Source organism: Pristiophorus japonicus, chromosome 5, assembly GCF_044704955.1.
Source record: "Pristiophorus japonicus isolate sPriJap1 chromosome 5, sPriJap1.hap1, whole genome shotgun sequence".
Taxonomy (NCBI): domain Eukaryota; kingdom Metazoa; phylum Chordata; class Chondrichthyes; family Pristiophoridae; genus Pristiophorus; species Pristiophorus japonicus.
The window spans coordinates 127,333,677-127,361,219 of record NC_091981.1 but is presented as its reverse complement, the minus strand read 5'-3'; positions in this window follow the sequence as shown (position 1 = coordinate 127,361,219).

The following is a 27,543-nucleotide window of genomic DNA, read 5'->3' as shown; positions in this document are numbered from 1 at the left end:
AGCGAGTGGGGGATACACGAGAAGCCAGAGTCAGAGAGGCTGGAGGAACTAATAGAGGGAGGGAGGGGCGAGGCCATGAAGGTTTTAAACGCAAGGATGAGAATTTTAAATTTGAGCTGTTAGGGGACGGAGCTAATGTAGGTCAGTGACCACAGGGGTGATGGGTGAGCTTGAATCCCTCCAATCAGGTTTGCGTGCCTGCCACAGTACCGAAACAGCTCTCATCAAAGTCACAAATAACATCCTTTGTGACTGTGACAAAGGTAAACTATCCCTCCTCGTCCTTCTTGACTTGTCTGCAACCTTTGATACGGTTGACTACTCCATCCTTCCTCAATGCCTTTCCATTGTCATCCAGCTAGGTGGCACTGCATTCGCCTGGTTCCATTCTTATCTATCTAATTGTGGCCAGAGAATCACCTGCAATGGCTTCTCTTCCTGCTCCCACAGCATTACCTCTGGTGTCCCCTAAGGATCTATCCTTGGCCCTCTCCTATTTCTTATCTACACGCTGCCCCTTGGTGATATCACCCGAAAACACAGCATCAATTTCCACGTGAACGCTGATGACACTCAGCTCTACTTCACTACCACTTCCCCCGACACTTCCAATATTATGTCTGCAATTACCATCAAATAACTCCACGAGGCCTGGTACTGTGAGTAAGAGCTGTGTGACTTCATTTAATATGATTGCAAAGTGAGGAGCAGCATGGCTGGCTGCCTTTTAAATGCCCCTGCACACCAGGGCAGGAAACCCCTGGGCCTCCAACAGCAGCGCCCTCAGGTAGTACATCATACATAGTTACATAGTGAATACAAAGAGTTTGCATACATGACATCATTCCCCCCCCCAAAGTCTTTGATGCGAGTTGATTACAGGTTAAGGGGAACTGGAGCCCTGCGCTCCCTGGTTGACTGTATGAGTGTCTGGCCTGGGTGAGTTGGTTGAGCCACTGCTGTCTTGCAGCGCGACTGGTTGGGCTGGACTGTTGGGGATGGTGGGATCATCCTTGTGGTTGGCAGCGAGGTCTGTTGTCGATTGGGCGTGTGTCAGTGGGTCGCTGAAGTTGAGGTCCACTTCTGGTGGTTCCTGGTTATCTGTGAATCATAATTTTGGTTTGGTCCAAATGTTGTCTGCACATTTGACCATTAAGCAATTTGACAACTGTGACATATTCACAGAGCACAGCGCATACAGCGTCTAACATGGCAGGCAGCTCTGTCGGAAGCTTCCGGAACAGCCTGGTTCTGTTTATTATTAACTCTGCAGTTGCAGTACAGAATACGTCCACATCCACAGTGTGACGCTACAATCTTACAGACATTTCACTTCTCTCTCCTTAATGATGAAGTTATTATAACAAATATCATCCATAACTTTCATTTTTATACATAACACAGGATATAGACTTATTTGTTTCCATATTTACAAATCTAACTTTACCACTTGTTTTCAGTTTCAAAGAGGGTACCTTCGCTCTTGAACAGAACCTTCCAAACATGGTGTCTATTTCACACTCATTCGAGGCTCATCCTGAGGAACGTTTTTCTCCATGGAATTTCCTTGATTTTCATTTGAACTCACTCTAACTTCAGGCTCTTTGATTTCCTGACTCAAACTCAGACTTTCATTCTGATTCTCTCCTGGATTTGTTTCCAGTACATTGAATTTAGGATTTGCTACTGGTGTATCAAAACTATCTGATGAGTCAGAAATAATTGAATCATTCTCACTTTCAACTCCTTCCATGTCTGTGGGTAAAATATGATCAATATGAACAAACCTAGCCTGTCCATTATCTATCATCTTTACCAAATATGTGCGAGGACCACATATCTTCACCACTCTTTCTAGTAACCACTTTAACCATTTATGGTGATGGTTCTTCACTCTCACCTTCTGGTTTAATTTCACACTTCTCTCTTTTACTCTACTTCTATCATGATTCGTTTTCTGTTTTAATTGTGTCTCTTCTACGGACGGTGCCAAATTTAGTTTTAACAACAAGAGTCTGGTTCGTGGCTGTCTTTTGAGAAATAACTCTGCTGGAGTTTTACCAGTAGTTGTTTGAAGAATATTACGATATGTAATCAAACAATTAGCCAATTTGTGATCCAATGACAACTGTCGTTTCCTTGGATTTGGATCTAACATTTGTTTTATGAGGACACGTTTTACAGTTTGTACAGTGCGCTCTGCTGCACCATTCGCAGCAGGGTGGTATGGTGGAACCTTGGTATGTTTCACACCATTTTTGCTCGTGCTGTGCAAATTCTTCAGAATGAAATTGTGATCCATTATCTGAAACAATTTCTTCTGGGAGGCCAAATGAAGAAAATAATCTTCGTAAAATGTCCAATGTTTTACTTGTTGTTATTTTCCACATTGGGAACACCTCAACCCACTTCGAATGGCTGTCAACTCAGCAAAATCAAAATGTAGCCTTTGCCACACCCTGGGAGGCCATTTCCATGGCTGTAATGGTACTGATGGTGGTTGCTTGCTTACACTGACTCACGATGTACTCTGTATCTTTATCAAGACCTGGCCACCATAAATAACTGCGTGTAAAACTCTTGGTCAAGCTCATTCCCAGGTGCTGGTCATGGAGGTTTCCTAATAATTTGGACCTGAATTTATTTTTTAAAACCACTCTTGCTCCCCACATGATACAATCTTTATCAACTGATAATTCATTCCTTCGAATGAAGAATGGATGAATATCTTTATCTGTTACCTAGTTTGGCCATCCATTTGCAATATAATCATACACCTTTGACATCACTGGGTCACGTTTGGTTGCTCTACCAATCTCTTCAGCTGTGACTGGCAGTTCGTCAATGTATGAAAAATTGTACACTTCTTCCCTATCGGGTGTAATTTGTGATGGGGAAGGCAATCTAGACATTGCATCAGCATTACAGTGATCAGCTGATCGTCTGTATTCAATATCATATGTACATGCTGACAAAATCAAAGGCCATCTCTGCATTCGGGCTGCAGCTAATGTTGGAACTGGGAAGTTTGGATGGAGGATTGCTGTTAGGTGCTTATGGTCTGTAACGATGGTAAACCTACGACCATACAAGTATTTGTGAAACCTCTTGACCCCAAAAATTAATGCCAAAGCTTCTCTTTCAATTTGCACATAATTACTTTCACTGGCACTGAGAGTGCATGAAGCAAAAGCAATTGGTCTCTCCTCCCCACTACGTAATACATGAGAGATAATTGCCCCAACTCCATATGGAGAGGCATCACATGCTAGCTTAATCTCCTTAGATATGTCATAGCGAACTAACATGGTGCTGTCTACCAATTTGCTTTTACACTGCTTGAATGCTGTATCGCATTCTTTTGACCACTTCCAATGGACCTGTTTTTTCAAAAGTTCATTCAGTGGATGTAATACTGTAGTCAAATTTGGTAGGAACTTCCCATAATAGTTCAAAAGACCCAAGAATGAACAAAGTTCAGTGACATTCCTGGGAGTGGGTGCATTTCTAATTGCATCCAATTTTTCCATGGTTGGATGTAAACCATCTTTGTCTACTCTGTACCCTAAGTACTCCGCTGAGTTTTTAAATAACTCACACTTATGAGCAGACACTTGTACTCAGTGCTTCTCTAGCCATTTGAGGACTTCATTCAATATATTATTATGAATTTGCCTATTTGGTGCTGAAATTAGTATGTCATCCAAATAACATACTACCCCTTCAATACCTTGAAAAATCTGGTTCATCATCCCTTGGAATATGGCAGGGGTGGAAGACACTCCAAACGGTAGCCTATTAAATTGACATAGGCCTAGATGAGTATTTATAGTCAAACATAACTTGGGCTCCTCATTTAGTTCAAGCTGTAAGTAGGCATTCGTAAGATCCAGTTTTGAGAACATCTGACCACCTGTCAGTGTTGTGAACAAATCTTCTATATTCGGCAATGTATTGGGGACATTACCCTCTAGAACCTGGTTTACGGATACTTTATAATCACCACACAATCTTACCTTACCATCGGACTTAGGTACAACAACAATGGGTGTAGCCCAATTACATCGATCTATCTTACAAATAATGTTCTCAGTCTCTAATCTTTTGAGTTCTTGCTCAACTTTCTCTTTGAGTGCATTTGGTACGGAATGTGGCTTGTAGTAAACCGATCTAGCATCCTCCTGTACCCTGACACTCACCTTGAAGCCTTGGATCGGACTGCCCGTTTCGCAGAACACCTTCGGATACTTCTTGATAACCTCATCTGTTGATGAAAATCTCGCTTCCACACAGAAAATCTCACTCCAATCCAGCTTCAGTGAGCTCAACCAATTTCTTCCTAGTAAGGCAAGTTTGTCTCCTTTCACTACTATTAGAGGCAAGTTCTGAAATTGATCTTTATATTTCACCGGTACGGTGATACGACTTACCACAGGAATTTTCTCTCCCGAGTAGCCTCGCAGCTCTATCTTGGATTTCTCCAGTTGGAAATCACGCAATTTTTTGAGGTACAGCAATTCCAGTACTACACTCACGGATGCACCCGTGTCGATTACCATTGGTATCTTGAATTTTGATACTTTCCGAATCACTGTCTGTTAACCACATGCTCCTAATGACAAGTAACGCTAACATCTCCTCATCCTGTTGTTGTTCTTCCATGCTATGTGTTCTCTTGGGATTTCTACTCATAGCTTTGAACGCTGGGCTCATAGCTTTGAATGCTGATTTAACCTTCAGTCGACATGTCTTCGCAAGATGCCCAGTCTTTCTGCAGAGGAAACACTCTGCCGTCACGTATGGACAACTTTGAGCAATGTGTTGTCCCAGGCACCTATAGCTCTGTTAGAATTTCCAGTTTCTGAGACTTTGGGCCCCACCATCTTTTACATTGAACCTGCAGGTGATTTACCTCGGTTGACTGACGACCGTAATTATTATTTAATTCTCGGGAATATTGTTTGGCCATGCCCATCGACCTCGCTGCCTGACAAGCAATCTCAAAAGTCAAGTCATCCGTCGTGAATAACTTCCTTCTGATCGCATCATTTTTCACCGCAGAAACAAAACGATCCCGTAATGCTCGGTTTAGAAATTTTCCAAAATTACAGTGCATCAATAGCTTTTTAATGCTACAATGTAATCACTGATACATCAATCAGTCTTTTGATTCCAAATCCCGAAACTATAGCTTTCAGCAATTTCTAACGGTTTGGGGTTATAGTGCTGCTCCAGCTTTGTTAAAATCTCTTTAAGCATGTGTCCTTTGGCTCATCAGGCACAAGCAGATTTACCAGCAATTCATATAATGCTGGACCTGCCTCTGTTAAGGAGATCGCTTTCTTATGTTCCAACACAGCCCGGTTCTGGACTGCATTGTCTGGAACTTCGATTATGTTATTTGCAGTGAAATACATTTCTAGCCGATCCACATACACTTTAAAACATTCCCGGTTGTGTCTATATTCACCCAAATGTCCCATTACACCTGCCACTTTAATCTCTAGCTGTTCACACCATATGCTGTATTTTATCTCGGATTTTTGTAGCTTTTTCCAAAGATAGAATGCTCCCAAAGTTTCTCTGTTGTCTGGCTGAATCCTTCACCAACAAAATTTAAGCTTTAAATCATCCGAAAAATACCATCTCATCACCAAATGTGATATATTCACAGAGCACAAGCACACACAGCTTTTAACATGGCAGGCAGCTCTGTCGGAAGCTTCCGGAATAGCCTGGTTCTGTTTATTATTAACTCTGCAGTTGCAGTACACAATACGTCCACATTCACAGTGTGGAGCTACAAACATTACAAGCTTACAGACATTACAACAACAAACACTCTATTCCCCCCCCCTTGGCTAATACAGTGCCGGTGACCCATTTGGGCCCCTGATCGTAATTCAGCACAAACACACAGCGATGTCGCGTGATACAGCCGTGCGATCATGGTACGTGTTTTGCTGATAACGCCTGGTTTCCACCTGATTGCTGAGGTCAGGGTGTACTAAGGAGAGCTTGGTTTTGAGTGCTCGTTTCATTAGTAATTCTACAGGGGGAATCCCGGTAAGTGAGTGGGGTCGTTTCCTGTAGCTGAGCAGTACCCGGGACAGGCGGGTTTGTAAGGAGCCTTCCGTGACACTTTTCAAGCTCTGCTTTATGGTTTGGAGTGCGCTTGGCTGTTGGATGCGGGCTTGAACGGGGCAGATCTGACATGCTTGATGCCATTACGGGTCATGAATGCATTGAATTCCGAGCTGGTGAAGCACGGACCATTGTCGCTGACAAGAATGTCGGGTAAGCCATGGGTGGCAAACATGGCCCTGAGGCTTTCAATGGTGGCTGCGGACATGCTGGATGCTATTATAGCACATTCAATCCATTTGGAGTAGGCATCCACAACAACCAGGAACATCTTTCCCAGAAAGGGGCCCGCATAATCCACTTGGTTTAGAGGACCAGGACCAGAGACTAAGTGGAGCCTCCCTGGAAGCATTGCTCAGTTGTGAGCAAGTGTTACGACTCCAGGTCCGAGTCAATGCCGGGCCACCAGACGTGGGACTTGGCGATAGCCTTCATCATGACTATGCCTGGGTGGGTGCTGTGTAGGTCACGTACGAAGGTTTCCCTGTCTTTCTTTGGCAAGATAAAGCGGTTGCTCCATTAAGAGGCAATCTGAATGGATCGCCAGTTCGTCTTTACGACAGTGAAACGGCTTGATCTCGTCTTGCACATCTCTAGGGACTGCTGATCAGCTCCCATTGAGAACGCAACTTTTTACAAGGGATAGCAGAGGAGCCTGGCTGGTCCAGGTCTTAATTTGGCGGGCCATTACGGGTGACCCTTTGCTACCAAAGATGTCCACGGCCAGTAGCAGGTCTGCAGGCTGCACCGTTTCCACCCCGGTGGTGGGCAACGGTAGTCGGCTGAGAGCATCGGCGCAGTTTTCAGTGCCTGGTCTGTGGCGGATCACATAGTCGTAGGCAGACAGTGTTAGTGCCATCTTTGGATTCGAGACGCAACATTGGTGTTTATGCCTTTGCTTTCCGAAAACAGTGAGAATAGGGGCTTGAGGTCCGTCTCTAACTCGAACCTGAGTCCAAACAAATATTAGCGCATCTTTTTTACACAGTAAACACAGGCTAAAGCCTCCTTTTCGACCATGCTGTAGCCTCTTTCGGCCTTTGATAGGCTTCTGGACGCATATGCAACTGGTTGGAACTTGCCCACTAAATTGGCTTGCTGCAAAACACACCCGATACCGTACGACGACGCATCTCATGCTAAAACTAGACATTTACATGGGTCATATAATACCAGCAACTTATTCGAACACAGCAGGTTTCTGGCCTTCTCAAAGGTGGCCTCTTGATTTTTACCCCAAGCCCAGTCATCTACCTTGCCTAACAGCTTGTGCATTGGTTCCAGCAAGGTGCTCAACCCTGAAAGAAAGTTACCAAAATAGTTGAGGAATCCCAGGAACGAGCGCTGTTCCATTACATTTCGTGGTGTGGGTACATTCTTGATGGCCTCTGTCTTCGTGTCCGTGGGTCTGATTCTGTCTGCCGCAATCTTCCTCCCCAAGAATTCTACCTCTGGCACCAGGAAGACACATTTGGTTCGCTTCAATCGGAGTCCAACTCTGTTTAGTCGACTTAAAACTTCTTCCAGGTTGTGCAGGTGTTCGGAGGTGTCGCGGCCAGTGATGAAGATGTCGTCCTGAAATACGACGGTGCGTGGAGCCGATTTTAACAGGCTCTCCATGTTTCTTTAGAATATGGCTGCAGCCGAGCGAATCCCGAACGGGCACCTGTGGTCCATGAACAGTCCTTTGTGCGTGTTAATGAATGTTAATTTTTTCGATGACTCTACCAGCTCCTGGGTCATGTAAGCGGAGGTTAGATCCAGCTTGGTGAATGCCTTTTCCCCTGCTAATGTCGCAAAAAGGGCATTGTGTAGTGGGTACTGGTCCTGTAACAAGATTCGGTTGATCGTTACTTTGTAGTCGCCGCAGATTCTGACCGTGCCATCACTCTTTAGTACCAGAACAATCGGGCTGGCCCATTTGTTGAACTCAACGCGATGTGATTCCCTCGCGTTGAAGCCGGTTCAATTCGATCTCCACTTTCTCCCTCACCATGTAGGGGACTGCTCGGGCCTTGTGATGAACGGGTCGTGCCTCGGGGACCAAATGGATCTGTACTTTGGCGCATGTGAAGTTGCCGATGCCTAGTTCAAATAAAGATGGGAACTTGCTCAGCACTTGAGCACAAGAAGCATTGTCCACTGATGATAATATTTTGACGTCTTCCCAGTTCCACCGAATCTTCCCCATCCAGCTTCTGCCAAGCAGCATTGGCCCATCGCCTGGTACAACCCACAGTGGCAGCTCGTGTGCCTCTCCATCATAGGATACTTTTACGTTCGCACTGCCAATAACTGGTATCAGTTCCTTGGTGTAAGTGCGCAGCTTTATCTGAATCAGCTTGGGTCTTTGTGCTTTATTGTTGCCCCACAGCCTTTCAAATGCCTTTTGGCTCATAATTGACTGACTCGCCCCCGTGTCCAGCTCCATGAATACAAGAACATAGAAACATAGAAACATAGAAAATAGGTGCAGGAGAAGGCCATTCAGCCCTTCTAGCCTGCACCGCCATTCAATGAGTTCATGGCTGAACATGAAACTTCAGTACCCCCTTCCTGCTTTCTCGCCATAACCCTTGATCCCCCGAGTAGTAAGGACTTCATCTAACTCCCTTTTGAATATATTTAGTGAATTGCCCTCAACTACTTTCTGTGGTAGAGAATTCCACAGGTTCACCACTCTCTGGGTGAAGAAGTTTCTCCTCATCTCGGTCCTAAATGGCTTACCCCTTATCCTCAGACTGTGACCCCTGGTTCTGGACTTCCCCAACATTGGGAACATTCTTCCTGCATCTAACCTGTCTAAACCTGTCAGAATTTTAAACGTTTCCATGAGGTCCCCTCTCATTCTTCTGAACTCCAGTGAATACAAGCCCAGTTGATCCAGTCTTTCTTGATAGGTCAGTCCCGCCATCCCGGGAATCAGTCTGGTGAACCTTCGCTGCACTCCCTCAATAGCAAGAATGTCCTTCCTCAAGTTAGGAGACCAAAACTGTACACAATACTCCAGGTGTGGCCTCACCAAGGCCCTGTACAACTGTAGCAACACCTCCCTGTCCCTGTATTCAAATCCCCTCGTTATGAAGGCCAACATGCCATTTGCTTTCTTAACCGCCTGCTGTACCTGCATGCTAACCTTCAATGACTGATGTACCATGACACCCAGGTCTCGTTGCACCTTCCCTTTTCCTAATCTGTCACCATTCAGATAATAGTCTGTCTCTCTGTTTTTACCACCAAAGTGGATAACCTCACATTTATCCACATTATACTTCATCTGCCATGCATTTGCCCACTCACCTAACCTATCCAAGTCACTCTGCAGCCTAATAGCATCCTCCTCGCAGCTCACACTGCCACCCAACTTAGTGTCATCCGCAAATTTGGAGATACTGCATTTAATCCCCTCGTCTAAATCATTACTGTACTATGTAAACAGCTGGGGCCCCAGCACAGAACCTTGCGGCACCCCACTAGTCACTGCCTGCCATTCTGAAAAGTACCCATTTACTCCTACTCTTTGCTTCCTGTCTGACAACCAGTTCTCAATCCACGTCAGCACACTACCCCCAATCCCATGTGCTTTAACTTTGCACATTAATCTCTTGTGTGGGACCTTGTCAAAAGCCTTCTGAAAGTCCAAATATACCACATCAACTGGTTCTCCTTTGTCCACTTTACTGGAAACATCCTCAAAAAATTCCAGAAGATTTGTCAAGCATGATTTCCCTTTCACAAATCCATGCTGACTTGGACCTATCATGTCACATTTTCCAGATGCACTGCTATGACATCCTTAATAATTGATTCCATCATTTTATCCACTACTGAGGTCAGGCTGACCGGTCTATAATTCCCTGTTTTCTCTCTCCCTCCTTTTTTTAAAAGTGGGGTTACATTGGCTACCCTCCACTCCATAGGAACTGATCCAGAGTCAATGGAATGTTGGAAAATGACTGTCAATGCATCCGCTATTTCCAAGGCCACCTCCTTATGTACTCTGGGATGCAGTCCATCAGGCCCTGGGATTTATCGGCCTTCAATCCCATTACTTTCCCCAACACAATTTCCCGACTAATAAAGATTTCCCTCAGTTCCCCCTCCTTATTAAACCCTCTGACCCCTTTTATATCTGGAAGGTTGTTTGTATCCTCCTTAGTGAATACCGAACCAAAGTACTTGTTCAATTGGTCTGCCATTTCTTTGTTCCCCGTTATGACTTCCCCTGATTCTGACTGCAGGGGACCTACGTTTGTCTTTACTAACCTTTTTCTCTTTACATACCTATAGAAACTTTTGCAATCCGCCTTAATGTTCCCTGCAAGCTTCTTCTCGTACTCCATTTTCCCTGCCCTAATCAAACCCTTTGTCCTCCTCTGCTGAGTTCTAAATTTCTCCCAGTCCCCAGGCTCGCTATTTCTGGCCAATTTGTATGCCACTTCCTTGGCTTTAATACTATCTCTGATTTCCCTTGATAGCCACGGTTGAGCCACCTTCCCTTTTTTATTTTTACGCCAGACAGGAATGTACAATTGTTGTAATTCATCCATGCAGTCTCTAAATGTCTGCCATTGCCCATCCACAGTCAACCCCCTAAGTATCATTCGCCAATCTATCCTAGCCAATTCACGCTTCATATCTTCAAAGTTACCCTTCTTTAAGTTCTGGACCATGGTCTCTGAATTTACTGTTTCATTCTCCATCCTAATGCAGAATTCCACCATATTATGGTCACTCTTCCCCAAGGGGCCTCGCACAATGAGATTGCTAATTAATCCTCTCTCATTACACAACACCCAGTCTAAGATGGCCTCCCCCCTAGTTGGTTCCTCGACATATTGGTCTAGAAAACCATCCCTTATGCACTCCAGGAAATCCTCCTCCACCGTATTGCTTCCAGTTTGACTAGCCCAATCTATGTGCATATTAAAGTCACCCATTATAACTGCTACACCTTTATTGCATGTACCCCTAATTTCCTGTTTGATGCCCTCCCCAACATCCCTACTACTGTTTGGAGGTCTGTACACAACTCCTACTAACGTTTTTTGCCCTTTGGTGTTCTGCAGCTCTACCCATATAGATTCCACATCATCCAAGCTAATGTCTTTCCTAACTATTGCATTAATCTCCTCTTTAACCAGCAATGCTTCCCCACCTCCTTTTTCTTTTATTCTATCCTTCCTGAATGTTGAATACCCCTGAATGTTGAGTTCCCAGCCCTGATCATCCTGGAGCCACGTCTCCATAATCCCAATCACATCATATTTGTTGACATCTATTTGCACAGTTAATTCATCCACCTTATTACGGATACTCCTTGCATTAAGACACAAAGCCTTCAGACTTGTTTTTTTAACACCCTTTGTCCTTTTAGAATTTTGCTGTACAGTGGCCCTTTTTGTTCTTTGCCTTGGGTTTCTCTGCCCTCCACTTTTCCTCATCTCCTTTCTGTCTTTTGCTTTTGCCTCCTTTTTGTTTCCCTCTGTCTCCCTGCATTGGTTCCCATCCCCCTGCCATATTAGTTTAAATCCTCCCCAACAGCACTAGCAAACACTCCCCCTAGGACATTGGTTCTGGTCCTGCCCAGGTGCAGACCGTCCGGTTTGTACTGGTCCCACCTCCCCCAGAACCGGTCCCAATGCTCCAGGAATTTGAATCCCTCCCTGCTGCACCACTGCTCAAGCCACGTAATCATCTGCGCTATCCTGCGATTCCTGCGAAACGCCATTTAATTTGACTTCTATCATCATGGGAAGACTTTTTGTGGAGAGGGTGTGCACCCCGTACACTGCTCCCTCGGGCTGAGTTGCCTCTCTAGCTTGTCCTTTGTGATCCACGCTGGATGGGAACTCTTCTGCCAACTCCACTGCCACGTGGTAAGTCGCGGTACGTTTTCACATTCGCTGGAGGTGGCCCCTTGTTCTGCAGCTTTTGCATGCATAGTCTTTAACTCGACATTGATGGGCCCCATGATTACCCCCGCAACACCAGCATTGTGTTAATGATTTTGCATTTAAACCCCTTGGTGGCCTAGCAGCAGCAGGCATGTCGGCTCTGCTCTGTACAGTTCTTATTAGTTCAACAGTTCTGCCTTCAATCGGCGTTATTTTACATACAGTAATTGTCAGTGAGCTCCGATTCTGGTAGGAAGTCATCTGTATGGTATCGCGAATTAGTTCAGTCAGCTCATCGTATGTCTTATCGTTGGCCTTCGTGGGTGCCAGCAAGTCCCTGATGAGGCGGTAGACCTCGGGCCCACAACTGGTCAGCTGTATAGCCTTGCGCTTCTCCGCCAATATGTCCGTCTCCCCTGCCAGGTCGTTAGCCACAAAATATTGCTCGAGCCTTTCCGTGAAGGCATCCTAATCACCACCCTCTGCGAAGTCTTTTAGTGTGCCAAATGTAGCCATAATCGTGTGAAAGTCCATATTCTCGTCGGCAGTTATTATGTCTGCAATTACCATTGAATAACTCCACGAGGCCTTGTACTGTGAGTAAGCGCTGTGTGACTTCAGCCCATTTAATACGACTGCAAAGTGAGGAGCGGCATGGCTGGCTGCCTTTTATATGCCCCTGCACACCAGGGCAGGAAACCCCTGGGCCTCCAACAGCAGTGCCCTCAGGTGATACATCGTACATCGTTACATAGTAAATACAAAGAGTTTGCATACATGCCATCCACGGTCTCTAAATTGTCAGACAGCTTGTCCGACATCCAGTTCTTGATGGGCAGAAATTTTTTCCAATTGAATATTGGGAAGACCGAAGCCATTGTTTTCGGTCCCCGTCACAAACTCTGTTCCCTAGCTATTGACTTCATCCCTTCACTGTTTGCAATCTTGATGTCATATTTGACCCTGAAATTAGCTTTACACCACATATAAGAAAGAAGAACTAGGAGCAGAAGTAGGCCATTTGGCTCCTTGAGCCTGCTCCACCATTTAATAAGATCATGGCTGATCTGATCATGGTCTCAGCTCTACTCCCTGCCTGCTCCCCTTTATTCCCTTATCGCTCAAAAATCTGTCTATCCTTGCCTTAAATATATTCAATAACCCAATCTCCACAGCTCTCTGGGGCAGAGAATTCCATAGATTTACAACCTCCTCATCTCAGTTTTAAATGGGTGGCCCCTTATTCTGAGACTATGTCCTCTAGTTTTAGTTTCTCCTATGAGTAGAAATATTCTCTCTGTATCCAACTTGTCGAGCCCCCTCATTATCTTATATGTTTCGATAAGATCACCTCTCACTCTTCTGAGAATCCAATGAGTACAGGCCCAACCTACTCAACCTATCTTCATAAGTCAACCCCTCATCTCCGGAATCAACCTAGTGAATCTTCTCTGAACAGCCTCCAATGCAAATATATCCTTCCTTAAATACGGTGACCAAAGCAGTACTCCAGGTGTGGCCTCACCTATTCCTTGTACAGTTGTAGCAGCACTTCTCTGCTTTTATACTCTATCCCCCTTGCAATAAAGGTCAACATTTCATTTACCTTCCAGATTACTTGCTGTACCTGCATACTCAGTTTTTGTGTTTCATGCACAAGGACCCCCAGGTCTCTCTGTACTGCAGCACTTTGCAATTTTTTTCCATTTAAATTATAATTTGCTTTTCTATTTTTTCTGCCAAAGCGGATTACCTCACATTTTCCCACATTATATTCCATCTGTCAAATTTTTACCCACTCATTTAGCCTGTGTATATCCCTTTGCAGATTTTTTGTGCCCTCCTCACAATTTGCTTTCCCACCCATCTTTGTATCATCTGCAAACTTGGCAACATTACACTTGGTCCCTTCATCCAAGTCATTAATATAGATTAATGCAAATCCACTGGGAGGATAGACGCACAACCTCAGTGTTCTCACACAGGCCAACATCCCCAGAATTGAAGCACTGACCACGCTTGACCAGCTCCGTTGGGCGAACCACATCGTCCATATGCCCAACACGAGACTCCCTAAGCAAGCGCTCTACTCGGAGCTCTGACATGGCAAGCGAGCCCCAGGTGGGCAGAAGAAACGTTTCAAGGATACCCTCAAAGCCTCCTTGATAAAGTGCAACATCCCCATCAGCACCTGGGAATCCCTAGCCCAAGACCGCCCAAAGTGGAGGAAGGGCATCTGGGAGGGCGCAGAGTACCTCAAGTCTCGTCGCAAGAGCATGCAGAAATCAAGCGCAGACAGCGGAAGAAGCGTGTGGCAAACCAGGCTCCACATCTACCCTTTCCTTCAAGCACTGCTTGCCCCACCGGTGACAGAGACTGTAATTCCTGCATTGGTCTGTACAATCCCCTGAGAACTCACTCTTTGAGTGGAAGCAAGTCTTCCTCGATTTCGAGGGACTGCCTATGATGATGATAGATTGTAAATAGTTGAGGCCCCAGCACCGATCCCTGTGGCATCCCACTAGTTACTGTTTGCCAACAGCAGCATAACTAAGACCACCTAACTCCACCTCCGTAACATTGGCGGCCTCCGTCCTTGCCTCAGCTCATCCATTGCTGAAACTCTTATGCATGCCTTTGTTGCCTCTAGACTTGACTTTTCCAACATACTCCTGGCAGGCCTCCCACATTCTACCCTACGTAAACTGGTGGTGATCCAAAACTGGGCTGCCCATGTTCTAACTCGCACCAAGTCCCGCTCACCCATCACCCCTGTGCTCGCCGACCTATATTGGTTTCTGTTTTAGCAATGCCTCGATTTCAAAATTCTCAGTCTTGTTTTCAAATTCCTCTATGGCCTCGCCCCCTCCCTATCTCTGTAATCTCCTTCAGGCCCATAACACCCCCCACCCCCCCCAGCCCCGAGATATCTGCATTCCTCTAATTCTGCCCTCTTTAGCATCCCTGATTATAATTGCTCAACTATTGGTGACTGTGCCTTTTGTTACCTAGGCCCTAAGCTCTGGAATTCCCTGCCTAAACCTCTCTGTCTCTTTACCTCTTTTTCCTCCTTTAAGATGGTCCTTATAGCCTACCTCTTTGACCAGTCACCTGCCCTAATTTCTCCTTATGTGACTCGGTGTCAAATCTTTTGTCATAATACTCCTGTGAAGCACCTTGGGACATTTTACTACATTAAAGGCTCTATATAAATACAAGTTGTTGTTGTTATTTAGAATGTGGTATAGGATAGTGTATGGGCAGTAGAATATATAAGAAATAAGAAAATTTATTTTTTTTAAATCTGATAGTGAGTGAAGTTGCATTTCATCAAGGCATGTGTCATTGGGCGGACTGTTACATATACTACACCTTCATGTAGCTCGGCAAGAAGAGCTCGAGGCCAATGTGTCTCAGGTGTAGAGGTATATAAGGTATTTCTCTCAGTTTTGCCTTCATTTACGTCAGGCTGACCGAATGTGTGTCCAACACATTTGCAATTGTCAGATCTCATGTATCTTAAAAGTAACATAATCCACTGTGATGGATTCTGCAGACTGTTACAAATTAACTAGTTCAAACTTTCGCTTACAGTGAGAAAGCTTTTGTGCTCGGGTGATGGTAATGAAATAGACAAATGTCAGACTTTTTACTTACTTGTTTTAATTTTATATTCAAATCTCAGGAGGGGTTAACGTGAACATTTACAGGTAAATTGGATGAATAAAAGAACAAAACTGAATTTTGATGATAGGCGATACTACCTACCTGTGCAACAATTCTTCTATCTAGTGTCCAAAGTACTTCCATCCAAAGTATCACTTTTTCCTTGTAGCCACTTTTTTCACATCTGAAGTGTAATTTTTGTGTTTTGTATTGGCTGTCTGATTTCACAAACTCAATCCAAATAAATGGCACTGTGTACAAAGCAATCAATCAAAAAACATGAAACACGCTGATTTTGAACCTGTTTATAATATAGTATAACAGCTCGTAGATTAATCCAAGGGGCATTAAAAATGTAAATATTAGCATTAATGGCATTTCAAAAACATGGTTGTGAATGGAAGCTAGGCAAGAGATAGAATTAAGAGGGGCGAGTTAAGATAGACCAGCTAAGTTAAACACAAGGATGGTAAGTTAAACAGAGGATTGTATAACTTATCAAAAAGGAAACTGCCGAAGAAACGTGGGTAGAAATTAATGATAAGGCACCAAATAATAATGGACAACTCCAATCAACTATTTACAGCTGTTAGCAAAGGAAGAGAGAGTGCAGTCAATACAATGGCCCTTATTTTAACTACCCATGCCTGGCGGAAATCAGGTGGGGAGGGGCAGTTAAAATGGAGGAGGGAGCTTGCCCACTTCTTTCCTGCCACATACTGACCACCTACAATTTAAAATTGAAGGCAGCAAGGACATCTGCCCCAAACCAGCGGGGCCCGCTTTAAACATGCAGATCTGGCTCCGATGACATAATCGGGGTTCGGTCAGCTATTTTAATTGGAGGCCTGAGCGAGAGAGGAGTGGTGGAATCCCCGTCAGGCCAAATCTGATGGGAACAGCAGCCGGGTCAAGAAGAGGCCTCGTAATACAAGTTGACTTGTTTTTTGCTTCCTTGTGGTCAAGGAGAATCTGAACTGATGAAATTACATGGATCGATAAAAGTGGGGCCAATAATTCTAAGGAATTTCTAGGTAAAGTAAATAGAGCAGGAACAAACAGGTGGGAATGATGAAAGTACAAACAATGAATTAAGCTAATCGGGAACTGCTTCTTCACAATATGTCAAACAGAGTACAATATCACACATAACGCTAAAACCACAAATAAACATAAGATTGTGGGAAACTTGAGAAAATTGTACTTTGGAATTATGAAAAAAAAACTTCAGGGAGGATTAAGTGGCAATTGGAACTTGGGTCTTAAAAGTATTCTTTTGTTCTGCTTTATTTTAATTTCAACAAAAGTAGGGAAATAAATATATTCACAAAAATGATAGAGAAAAACCAAGAACACGATGACAGATAAACAAAATCAAAATAACATAAAGTGCAGTCAAAAGGCCAATGTTTATTTATCTGTTTCTGTGAATATATGTTTGGTTAGACATCTCTCTATCTAGCTATCTATTTATTAAATATGCAGGAAATTAGATTACACAAATCAAAAGAAAGGAAATTGGTGGCAGGAAAACTACCAATGGAAACCACCATGCACTTATAAAAACTAATCCTGAATGACCAGTCAGGAGAATCTACAAATTGAAGAAAGGAAAAGGTGAACCAATAACTGAAAAAACTTTTTGACATTTTTTTCTGTTTGCCATTTTATCTGCTCTCGGCCTCAGTTATTAGGGGATAAAAGTAAAGCGGCCCATTTTGGCTTGCTGTGATAATCAGATAGGCAACGGGTGTTGAGATTGTATTGCCAACCCAATCGCAGCAGCAACAGGCCAGAACCATCGTGGAGGTTGGTCCCCATGAGCACATTGCCAATTGGGGAGGGTGGGAAATCGCCTGGCTTCTACACTGAGCTGGCCAAGAGTGTGGGCCTGGGGGTGGGGGAAACAATCCCGGAGAAGCCGCACAAGGTCTGGTAGCAGGATGGACTATTTTCATGGGGCCTGGAGGAGCCCTACAAACTACTCCCAATATTCATTTGCCCCTCATGCCCATTGTGCAACTCTTAACATTCCTTTTCTTAAATGCCATTTTCCCCTAAGTGTCCACAGCCCACCCTCCATATTGGCCACTCATACTGCACACCTCCTCCAATACTCACTATCTAACCCAATCAACTACTCACTACCCCAAACTCACTATCTTCACGATATTAACTTTTCCCTCCTCAATTTTTCATTTCCTCCAAATGTTTACTTATCCTAGTCACCCCAAAATGTTACTGCCCCAAGCGTCCACCCCAAGATCCCATTATCTCAATCTTCCAAATACGTCCGTCCCAGTATTCCCTACCCTCCTCAACTATCCATTACCATAAGCAACAGTAAGAAAGACCGATTTCCTTATAAAACACCGAGGTCATTTCATGTTGGGCATGGGTGGAAAATTGGTGATTGCAGATTAACCCCTCATTATCTACTCTGCCTGATTTTCCTTTCATTGGCTTCAATAGCAATTAAAAGTTAAAATCTCTGACTTACCATCAGCAACACCACGGGAGAGCCACCAGAGTCATATTATAACAGTCCGGTGTTGCACCTAGAATCTCACACTTCCTGTTTCACACTTTCTGTACTAATCTTTGCTGTCACATTTCAGCAGTACCTATCCTTTTTGAACATTGATGTCACACATACTTATGTGCAAATTTCTTTTTTTGTTGTATATGGGCCAAAAATAAAAATCCACGGTCCTTTTATCTCAGAGTAAAGGTTGGGATTTCTGGCATTGATTCTGCAAATATTTCGGGGCATAAAGGGGAGGTCACCTAATTTAAATAATGCACATAGGTGCCAGTGTCACTCAGGGCAAATCTCTGGTACTCACCTGCTCATTGAGGCCAGAATTCCTGGAATAGGGTACTGGGGCTCAGGAACATTGTAAAGGTATGCACATCAATCCACTTTTTAAGGGGGCTGAAATAGACAGGAAATTGTTGAACTCTGCTGGGGTTCAAGTCTCGATCTAGGCCTGGACCCCTAAGTGGGCCCTACTTTTGCCGATTGGCAGACTGATATGCCTGCTTTCACTCAGCATACCAGCCCCCATAATGTTCTGCCAGGCCAGGGACTGGGAATGTCCTAGCCTGAGAGTTTCCTTTCCATCTTCCATTGATGATCGGGGCCTGTGGAAGCATTCACTAAACAAAGCCCCTTGGAAACCGGTGGGGAAGGCCAAGACCAGGAACTGGCCTAATTCCCACCCCTTCTGCTGTACTTTTGCTGGCCCCGACTTCCCTACTTTCACAAAGAGATGGAATTTGATATACTCAACCTGGATTGGTGCCCATTTCTCCAATCTGCACTCCCCATCTCATACAACGGTACTCTATAATTTATAGCCTCTCATTATATCTTCTGTTAATACCACACATATTAGGTAAGTAATTCAAGTTAAAATGCTAAAAGCTAGAGGCAATTATTAATTGTATATACTATATTAATAGATAGATTGCAGAGTGGTTCTGTGATATAATTGTGAACTCTTTTTTCTCATAGTGCTGTTTTCCAAGAAATAAACAAATTTTCTTTATGGGGATGACATCATCAGATTCAGTCCAATAAGTATATAGCACCAGACGGTACTGTAAGTCACAATAATGGCATTGAGGAAGAAAAATAATAATTTCAAACAAAAAGATGATCAGACAATGAAGAAAGAAGATAAAGAAATCAATGTCTTGAATTCCCTATAGACCCTGAGGTTTGCAGCATTTTTGTTATTTGAGGCTGTTGCCTATAACAAGGTCACTCTCTCTGACTTGCCAAGACCTTATAAGAACTGTTTGTATGTTAAATATTTTAATTTCTAATGTACAATGTATATTTATTGATACTGCAACACCATCATGGGGAAATATTCTGTTATAAATATCAGTTTTAAATACTAGCAGTTGAAAAAAGTATTTTAAAAATCAGTGAATTTAATAAAAGTGCTCAATATTCGTCATCTAGATCATTTTTTCTTTGTTAAATTGCTTTCAGAGAAGATTTCCAATCCATTAAAACCCACTGTGGGAAACCTTTTGTACCATTTATTTGCTTGCTGTGTTCAAACAGGGAATAGGTTGATGTGCGGCTAAAAGAAAATCGACCAGCAGTTTCTGTCATGTTTAATGTATGAAAGATGAAGTTAGTGTATGAATGGAAGGTGCCAGAGGAAATATCAGAATATCAGAGAGCCTGGAGCACAAAGCTGAGGTTGAATAAAACTCCTGCAGAACTTTAACCTTTATATTTAATCACTAATGAATAATTTACCTTTTTATTCAAAAGAAATTCTATGTTCTTTCTTTACGCACCATTTTGATTGATTCTACTATCTTCTTTATAAACTGACTGAGTCACAGAAAGCATTCTATACACATCTACTCGGTATGACTGTCATCAATGATCTGGAATGTTAATACTGACTCATCTTACCTGCCTGGTTCACATTCTGAGTGTATTTTAAATTTTTTGCGCAGTGCAATTTCTTTTCAGAACTTCCAACTGAAATATAGGCCGGAATTTTCCGGGGTGGGTAGTGGGCGCGATCGGAGGCAGATCGGGTGGGAAAGTTGTTATTTTTGGGAATGGGTCGGGCGACCCAATTTAAGTTATTTGTAGCTAGTTGTCAGACCCTTAAAAATGACCCTTATCTTTTAAATTTAACTTGATGGCCATGGGAAACACACAGCTCAGGGATCACGTCTGTCAACCTGAGAAGGGAATACAGTGGCCATTGCTCCAGCTGATTAGCTGACAGCGTCAAATGTAGTATAAAAACAGATGATCACTTTCCTCAGCAGAAGCTGTTTCTCATTGCATTATCAGCGCAGATTCTGCAGGCTGCAGTCTTTCCAGCAAAGTCCCACCCAGTGTTACCTCTTTGGAAGAACCTCTCTCACCATTGACAGATCGCTTCTGTCATCTCTACTTCACCTGCCATCTATTCCATCAGCATGGATGCCATTTATACTCTCTCACCTTGGTCCTCAAAATCTGACCACGATGAGCCCCAACACCAGCAGCACCAGGCACCCCAGCAGCACTAACAACAACAACACCAACCTTCGCTGCAAACACCTGCTGCTGCACCGGACAGAGAGCATCAGCACCCGAGCACATTGCTGCCTGGGATGTCAGGGATGGCCTCATCATGGCTAGATTTATTTCACTTGATGCTGGACACACATATGGCTGCCACTTGATGCACCAGGTTGGCACCACTCCATGGCACCCCTGCAATGACCAAACTAATTTTTTTCACACTCACCACTTTGCTGGAGGTACAGTTGTCTCACCATTCACTACAACTCACTAAGTCACTTCTAATCGTGCACACAAATCTGTCCAAGACCAGAAAGTGTTGAAAATAAAGATTGTTTATGTTTGACAGCACATTAACAGAAACTTTACATAAACATTGGATAAAATAGCCAAGTGGTTACCATTGCAAATCTACTTGTGTTCCATCTTTCTCTTCCGCGTGCTTCTATGAGGTGCTATCCCTGTGGCTGCAGCAGAGGTAGAGGTAGCCTGCTCACTTCCCTGCTGCCAAGTAGCTGGACATCAGTGCGGCCATGAGGACCCCGTCTATGTTGACATCCCTCCTGGAGAGGAAGTCTATGAGCCTCTGCCATCTATTCTCTATATATAGCCATGTATTCTCCATAGAGATCGTGGCCTAGAAATTGGGTACCTCCCTGTTTGGAGGCAGTAACATTCACGAGGAGTGAGACTTTGCAGCAGGGGCATATGTCTCGCCCTCGTAATAAATTGAGTTTACTGCTCCCAAAAGGAAGGAGAATGCTAAATCAAGCGCTCCACTTCCTCCCTGGGGCGGGAACAGGGCACACGATTAAGCAGTGTTACGCATTGGGCTGCATAGCTCTTCCATGAATTAAAAGGAAGGGCCCAAGCTGCATACTCTGCATAATGGGAATCCACCTACCTGGACCGCTGGGGAGCAGGGGTGTCACGTGATCAGTCGGCACTCAAGCAGAGTGCCGGGCTGAGCGATCGTCGCCCCGAACAAAGTGGCACCGGAGCCGGAAACAAAACGGGATTTTTTTTCAACAGCAGCCAGCCACCTCCCCTTTAGATTTCATCCCGGTAGTGGCCAGCCACCAGCTATGCATCCCCTGAAGCTGTCGCTGTTATCGCCCAGCGCAGCTTCAGGTGGTGAAACTCAAATATGGTGCTGGGGCGCTAATGGGGTGATGCGCACGGCGATGAAGTCACAATCTCCGGGCACAGGAGATCAGGGCACAACACCGTAGTGCCACCGCTGAATTTAACGGGAATCGTTAGCGGCGGCGTGCCAATTACAGTCATTTGCGCCCCATCAGTGCCCCCCCCAGGGATGCTAATGGGAGGCGCAAATGCACCCAATTTCTCCCCCATGTGCTCTTGTGAGTGTTGCATTAGCTGCTCCATAAAGGTGGCCATCTTATCCATGGAAGAGCCTACTTTCAGCATTGCCTGCAACACGGTGGTGCTGATATTGGAGATGGACTACTCCATTCTCTGAACATTTGCAGACATCGCACTTGCAAAACCTGTCAGAGCCCCCTGCATTTCTTCCTGCATCTCCAGGATCGCTCTCTTTCTGGATGCTCAGCATGAAGCTGAGCAGAGCTAGCACTGTCCTGTGCCCTCTGACGAGGAGTCTCCACTGCTGTGCTTGTCTCTACCATCTGCTCTTGCTCACTTGTGGGTTGTGAGACAGCTGGTGTTAACACTACTCTACCTTGCGTGGCACCCACCAAGGTGTGCATATCTGCACTGGTTCTGGGTGCGCTTATGTCTGGTGACAGTGCACCCTCAGTGGCTGGAGTCTTCTCTGAGGAATCTTGCTCCTGGACAGTGCAGTGGAGGAGGGGGGCTCTTGATAGACCTATGGGAGAATAAAGAGTTGAGTTAGATATGTCATATGAAGAATGGGTACATTATCATTATGCACATGATGACCATTCAGTGGCTACTATTATCAATCCTCATATGAATGCCATGTAGCTGTATGATATGTAATTCTGCCACCAGGTGTCTGAGTGTGATATATTCTTTATGACATCACTAAGAATACTACACACAAGATGGCTCTACAGAAAATTTGCCATGTGATCGTATCACATGATTCTTTATTGTATTTACATCAGCAGTTGCATTATCACAGTAGTCCACTAGATGGAGCAGTAGTCCACTAGGGGGAGCACTATATTACACTTCACCCTCCTTAATGAAAAAGTAATCAGAACAAAATAATCATTGTACATAACTTACATGGACTTATTTTGCCATATTTACAAATCAAACTTGACCAATGGTTTTCTGTGTCGAAGAGGATACCTTTGCTCTTGAGTAGAACTTTTCAAATGCAGTGTTGAACTTAGACTCATTCTAGGCTGAGCCTGAGGAGAGTTTTTCTCCAAGGGTAACCCCTAATTTACATTTGGACTCCCTATAACTTCAGACTGTTTGTCTGCCTGACTCGGACTCAGACTTAAATTCTGACTTTTTTTCGCACTTGTTTCTGATGTAGGATTTACTACTGGTACTCTATTTGCAACAAGATTATCTGACTCATCAGAAATAATCGAATCATTCTAACTTTCAACTCCTTCCACATCTGTAAGTAAAATATGATCAATGGGAACAAACCTAACCTTTCCATGATCAAACATCTTGACCAAATATGTGCGAGGACCACATATCTGCACTACTCTTCCTGGTAATTACTTTAACCATTTATGGTGATGGTTCTCCACTCTAACCTTCTGATTCAATTTCACATTTCTCTCTCTTAGTCTACCTCTATAATGATTCTCTTTCTGTCTTAATTATTTCTCTTTTACTGACTGTGCCAAGTTTGGTTTTAACAACAAGAACCTGGTTCATGGCTGTCATTTGAGAAACAACTCTACTGGTGTTCTATCAGTAGTTATATGAGGAGTATTACAATAAATAATTAGAAAATTTGCTAGTTTGTGGTCCTGCCACAACTGCCATTTCTTTGGATTTGGATCTAACATTTGCTCGATGAGAGCACATTTTACAATTTATACTGTGCGCTCTGCTGCATTGTTTGAAGCAGGGTGGTACAGTGGAACTTTAATATGTTTCTCACCATTTCTGCTCATGAACTGTGCAAATTCTTCTGAACAAAATTGCGGCCCAATATCAGACACAATTTCTTCTGGGGGGCCATATGAAGAAAACAATCTTCGCAAATTGTCTAGTGTTTTACTTGTTATTATTTTCCACATCGGAAACACCTTTACCCACGTCGAATGGCTATCAATCACAATGAACAATTGTTGTCCTTCTAGCTCAGCCAAATCTATACGTAATCTTTGGCACACCTGGGAAACCATTTCCATGGCTGTAATGGTACTGATGGTGGTTTCTTGCTTACCAATTGACATGTTGTACACTGACTAACGATGTACTCTATGGGCTAGATCACCATTAGTTTAACGCTGAAATGACGTGTAACACCCATATATTGCTAATTTTGGCACAAAATGAAAACTGACGGGCATTTTTCGGAAACTTATCGCTGAGCGTTACTTTCCCCATGTGCTTAACGCCTGGAAAAAATATTACCGCCCACCCACTTTTTTTGGGCGGAATCATCAAAATGGGCAAAATCAATGCGCATAATATCGGCCAACGTTACTTACTGCGCGGAATTAACGCCGAGATTCAATAATACCGCCGCCCATCTTTTTTGTCGTAAAGACTACATTTGGCGAAACTAATGCCCAGGAGATCGCCCACCATCACTTTCACCACCTCGTACACATATCGGCCACAATATCGCTCACCCAAAAAAACGCCCAGAAAAAGTAGAACTGTTGTAACCTAAAGCCAGCGATGTGGCTCCCATTTTTAAAATCGCAGGTCGCTTTATTCAAAAGACTGCTTCAACTTCAAGGGAGTTTGCAATGACTGTTGAAGTGACCATCTCAACAGACATATTTTCAGACTCTGGACTATTGGAGGTTTACTCTAGGTGTATTTTAATGAGGAAATTATTGCTTCTGATCAATCGCTATTACACTTTCATTGCAATGGGGCCAGCCATTTCTCAGCCTGCATCGATTAATACGCAGATGTTGCAGAGTGCAGATGGCTCAATGTCTAATGCACATTATTATGTGCCCAATTTAAGACCTGCATGAATGAGGAGTAGGGCCAGACCATACACACCGCGCACATACAGGAAAAGAGGTCTTACCTCGACTTCTCCGACCACACTTTCCTTCAGACACTGCGCTTCCACAAGGTGGTGATCAATGAAACATGTGAGCTCATCAGGCCACATATGCAGCCTGCCATCAGGACAGCGGTATCGTTCGAGGTCAAGGTCATCGCGGCACTGTCTTTCTATGCGTCCGGTTCCTTTCAGGTATCCGCGGTCGAGATTTGCCCTCTGCCTCACCATGCAACCCATCGCTGCATTAGACAGGTCACGGAAGCCCTATACGTGAGAGGGATGGACTTTATCAGCTTCCCCATGACCATGGAGGCTCAGACTGATAGGGTTGGAACATTCTACTGCATTGCTAAGTTCCCCAGGGTGCAGGGAGCAATACAGTGCACTCACATCGCCATGCGGGCACCTTCTCAGGACCCGGAGCATTTTCGTCACAGAAAAGGATTTCACTCCCTGAAGGTCCAACTAGTTGTCGACCACAAACAGATCATAATGGCAGTGAATGCCAAATGTCTGGGCAGCTTCGATGAAGCTCACATCCTGCGTGAGAGCACTGTCTCTGACAGCTTTAAGAGTCAGCCACAAGGACAATGCTGGATGCTTGGTGATAACCGATATGGCCAGGCCACCTGGCTGATGACCCCACTGCTTGACACCCACACCGAGGCTGAGAAGCGATACAACTGGAGCTACAGAGACACATGCAATGTGGTCCATAAAACAATAACTGTGCTTAAGCAGCACTTCAGATGTCTGGACCACTCAGGAGGGGAGCCACAATACAACTCTGAGTAAGTAGGTAAATTCGTGATCGTGTGCTCCATGCTGCACAACCTGGCTATCAGGAGGGGCCAAGAATTGCCAGAAGGGACCGATGCTCCACCTCAGGAGAGAGAGGAAGAGGACGACGAGGGGCTGGACGCTGACCTAGGGCCAGACAATCAGGCTGGCTATGCAACCAGGCCCACGATCCCCTCCAGATCGCAGGAAAGGGCCCATGGTGGCTACATAGCTGCAAGACTCTTACGTGAGGAGCTGAACATAAGAACATAAGAACATAAGAAATAGGAGCAGGAGTAGGCCATATGGCCCGTCGAGTCTGCTCCGCCATTCAATAAGATCATGGCTGATCTGATCATGGACTCAGCTCCACTTCCCCGCCCGCTCCCCATAACCCTTTATCCCCTTATCGTTTAAGAAACTGTCTATTTCTGTCTTAAATTTAATCAATGTCCCAGCTTCCACAGCTCTCTGAGGCAGCGAATTCCACATATTAGCAATTCTCTGAGAGAAGAAATTTCTCCCCATCTCTGTTTTAAATGGGCGGCCTCTTATCCTAAGATCATGCCCACTAGTTCTAGTCTCCCCCATCAGTGGAAACATCCTCTCTGCACCCACTTTGTCAAGCCCCCTCATAATCTTATACGTTTTGATAAGATCACCTCTCATTCTTCTGAATTCCAATGAGTAGAGGCCCAACCTACTCAACCTTTCCTCATAAGTCAACCCCCTCAGCCTTGGAATCAACCTAGTGAACCTTCTCTGAACTGCCTCCAAAGCAAGTATATCCTTTCGTAAATATGGAAACCAAAACTGCACGCAGTATTCCAGGTGTGGCCTCATCAATACCTTATGTAGCTGTATATTATATTCCATCTGCCAAATCTTTGCCCACTCACTTAGCCTGCCTATGTCCTTTTGCAGATTTTTTATGTCCACCTCACACATTGCTTTTCTTCCCATCTTTGTATCATCAGCAACCTTGGCTACGTTACACTCAGTCCCTTCTTCCAAGTCGTTTATATAGATTGTAAATAGTTGGGGTCCTAGCACTGATCCCTGCGGTACCCCAATAGTTACTGGTTGCCAACCAGAGAATGAACCATTTATTCTGACTCTTTGTTTTCTGTTAGTTAGCCAATCCTCTATCCATGCTAATATATTACCCCAAACCCGTGCACTTTTATCTTGTGCAGTAACCTTTTATGTGGCACCTTGTCAAATGCCTTCTGGAAGTCCAAATACACCACATCCACTGGTTCCCCTTGATCCACCCTGTTCATTACATCCTCAAAGAGCTCCAGAAAATTTGTCAAACATGACTCCCCTTCGTAAATCCATGCTGACTCTGCCTGACCGAATTTTGCTTTTCCAAATGTCCTGCTACTGCTTCTTTAATAATGGACTCCAACATTTTCTCAACCACAGATGTTAGGCTAACTGGTCTATAGTTTCCTGCTTTTTTCTGCCTCCTTTTTTAAATAGGGGCATTACATTTGCAGTTTTCCAATCTGCTTGGCCCGCCCCAGAATCCAGGGAATTTTGGTAAATTACAACCAGTGCATCCACTATCCCTGCTGTTACTTCTCTTAAGACCCTAGGATGCAAGCTATCAGGTCCAGGGGATTTATCTGCCTTTAGTCCCATTATCTTACTGTGTACCACCTCCTTAGTGATTGTGATTCTGTTATGTCCCTCCCCCCATAGCCCCTAGAGTATCTGCTATCCAGTTTACTTTCATAGTCTATCTTCCCTTTCTTAATAATTTTTTAGTCGTTCTTTGCTGGCTTTTAAAAGCTTCCCAGTCTTCTGTCCTCCCACTAGTTTTGGCCACT